This window comes from Gopherus evgoodei, unplaced genomic scaffold (genome assembly GCF_007399415.2).
Source record: "Gopherus evgoodei ecotype Sinaloan lineage unplaced genomic scaffold, rGopEvg1_v1.p scaffold_31_arrow_ctg1, whole genome shotgun sequence".
Classification (NCBI taxonomy): domain Eukaryota; kingdom Metazoa; phylum Chordata; order Testudines; family Testudinidae; genus Gopherus; species Gopherus evgoodei.
In genome coordinates, this window is record NW_022059983.1 from 1,219,767 (window position 1) to 1,223,076 (window position 3,310).

General features: G+C 45.3%; 1 non-coding gene across 1 annotated transcript; it reads left to right on the forward strand.

Annotated features, from left to right (window-relative positions):
- Window positions 1-1,139: 1,139 nt before the first annotated feature.
- On the forward strand, window positions 1,140-1,332 carry LOC115640633. Its single transcript, XR_003997909.1, has one exon. It is a non-coding gene; the product is annotated as a U2 spliceosomal RNA (small nuclear RNA).
- Window positions 1,333-3,310: the final 1,978 nt, after the last annotated feature.

Genomic DNA, 3,310 nt, shown 5'->3' on the forward strand with positions numbered 1-3,310 from the left:
TTAGCCTGCTGACACAGCAGTGGGAGATTGTCCTCTTGCTTTCCGCCCGGCTCCCTTCGCCATGCGCCTGGGCGTCAGCGGGACTGTCTCAGGAGAGCAATTCTGCCCCCTCACCTGCCGTCCCTGAGAAAAGACGCCTTTGAGCCATGGGGCCCGGCCAGGGACTCCAATTTCCATACCCATGGTGCATTGTGTGCAGCGGAGCGAGTCATTGGTCAAGGTGCTGGTTTTGCTTCCAGTGTCCCTGGTTCCAATGATCACACTCGGGATTTAAATTAGTTCAATTAAATTTTCTCTAAAAGCGAGAGGCTTAGTGGGCAGTCAGTGTAGTCACTCTGCCTGTAGCATATCGTGCGTTTTCCCTGGCAGTGACTCTGCAGCAGTTTTTGGGTTTGTTTCAGATTTTATCAAATTTTTGTTTCTTCTATTTTCTTCCCTTTTTTTTTTCAAAGTTGAAGGGTTTCTTGGAGAGTGATATTTGTGAGTTTTTACCCAGTTTTGTGAGGTTGTTACCTCTTCTTGTGAAAAGAAAGCAGAATTCTGGTTGGACTTTTGCTATTTCTGTTCTGGGAGTCAGTGGCTGTGATACAATCCTTACTGATGATGGCAGGAGAAGATCTCTCTCTTCTACAGCGATGCTGCAATTTTTTGTTGGGCCCTTTCTCCTCCCCTCTCTCCTTTCCAACCAGGCAGGTAGGCTTGGTGGCCTGTAGAGGTGGGTCAAGCCAGGGTTTCTTTTGGCAGACACCTGGTTGAGAACTGGTGCTGTATGGTATCTCTCCTTAGTCATTTCTTGTCTAAACTGACCAGCCCTAATGTCTGTAGTCTCGTCTCATACTTTGGAAGCCTGCTATTTACCCCTTTTCATTGCAAAAACAGACTATTCCTATTCTTTCTTTCCTATCTGCTAACCAGTTACTGATCCATGAGCGGGCTCGAGCTGTCTGGAGTAGCTTGTGACTGTGAGTGGCAACCTCAGGGCAGCCTGTTAAGAAGCAGGGCACAACCCCCAAATCAGTTGTGTGCTCTCGACTTAGATTTCACCAAGTGTCAGATTCAGGATGATGTGCCTTTTATGACTTTTTAAACCAAACTTGCTATTTTTGCATAATTTAAGCATTCTATGCAGAGGACTAGAGATCATTTTCACATTGGCTGGAATCAAAATGTTAAATCTGTTCTTATCACTTTAATAACAGATACTTCCTCTATCTCAGGACTAGCTATTAAACTGATTTTTGGAATAGGGACATGGAGTAGCAGCTTCCTCCACCCGGTGTGCACATTGCCCTGTTATTGTGGCACTGAACCTCTAGGAATGGTGGACCTCCCTATGGGGAGAATATCATGGCTGAAGAGCAGCGAAGAAAAGTGGTGTTGTCTGTGTTGGCGTTTGGTTTGTACTGAGTATGGTTTTGAGTCATTTGTAAATTTTTGGTCAGTTACTAGTTACATCTTATTATTAGGCCTCTGAGTTGAAAGGCTGCTCTTGCAGATTTTACTTTCTCGTTGTTTGTAGGTCAGTTAAACAGCTGCTTTCTTAGTCTATTCTGTGTCGGTTCTTAAACTGCTCTCCTTAGTACACCTTCCAGCAATAATTGCATGGTTTGGATCATTCTTTCCCTCGTCTCCCCATGAAAGAGAAATTTTCCATCCCTTTCCCATTGGGAAAACGCCACCGTTTTAACTTAGAGAACAGTCTCTGTAAATGTTGTGCCCCGACGAGGAGGAAAGTCGAGGCCCTTTGAGTCACATTCCTAGAGTTTAAGGCCGGAAGGAACCAGCCGATCACCTCAGAGGGACTGGGGTGCACCAATGCCCGAGGTCTTACCATGGCAAGGAATTGATTTGATGCCATTGACCGTACGTTTGAGGTAGTTCTGTGGGAAAGGAGCAGAAAAGAGCATTGGGGCTTAGCACTTGCATAGGCTTTCTTTGCCCTGGTTTGCTGTAAGAGTTAACAGTGAGAGACTGCTAGTTACAGGTCAGTGGGTGGGTTTGTGCAAACTAGGAGTGTACAGGGAACTGTCTTTGAACAGAAGGAATGAGAGGAACCAGCGAGAGGAAGGAGGCTGAAAGACTTCTCTGTCTTTGAACAGAATTCTGTGTTAATGGTTCTTGCTTTGAATTCCTCTATAGGAGTCATTTCAGGGAAATGATCCTCACTTAGTTACCTAGTTCTCAAAGTCATGTGAATGGTGTTTGGTGCATGTCTGGGAGCTCATCATGGCAAGGTAGAAAGCAGTGGGGGCAGAGGGGCTGTGTAACATCCAAGGGTGTCAGCATTGCTTTTTGCCTTTTTAGAGCTTAGATCAAAGGATATGTTCCTACTGGCTTAGTAGGTAATAATTGGTTTATTAGGCTTTGCTTTATTGTGTCTTGTCAATAAATCAATTCCCAAGTATGTTTCTGTTGATTCTGGAACTTTGCTAGAATAAGAGGGTGAAGTGAAGTGAATGGAGGAGCCACAGTTATCAATCCTGTGTTGTGAAGACAGGAGATAAGTCAAAATAAGGTATATCAAGTTTAGCTTCACTATTCCTATAGCTGAAGTTGTGTATCTTACATTGACTCTGTCCCCCTCAGTGTAGATCAGCCCAAAGTATAAGTAGTTTCTTAGCCAATCCAAGGCTGTGATCAAGTGCCTTGGGGTATATTGACACTATGAAATTAGGTCAAATTTATACAAGTTATTTTTTTAGAAATTGTTTTTATACAGTTCGTTGTGTGTCCCCCAACACAAAGTGCTCAAAGTGCATTAAGTTGGTGGACTGTGTCCACAGTACCGAAGCCAGCGTCAACTTCCAGAGCATTGCAATGTGGATAGCTGTGCGTAGCTATCCCACAGTTCTTACAGTCTCCGCTGCCCATTGGGATTCCGGGTTGAGATCCCAATGCCTGATGGGGCAAAAACAGTGTCGCGGGTGATTCTGGGTACATGTCATCAGACTCCCCTCTCCCTCTCTCCTTGAAAGCAACGGCAAACAATCATTTCACGCCTTTTTTCCTGGGTTACCTGAGCAGATGCCATACCTCGGCAAGCATGGAGCCCGCTGAGCTCACCGTCACCATACGTCTCCTGGGTTCTGGCAGACATGGGACTGCATTGCTACAGAGCAGCAGCTCATTGGCTTTTGGTGGCAGAAAGTGCATTATGATTGGTAGTCATTGTTACTGTACTCCTAGGTGCTCTTTTAGCTGATTTCAGAGAGGTCAGTTGGGTCACCTGGGCAGACATGGGAGTGACTCAGCCAGATCATTCCCATCTTCTACCAAGCAGCCAGGAGATGATGATGGCTAGTAGTTGTAC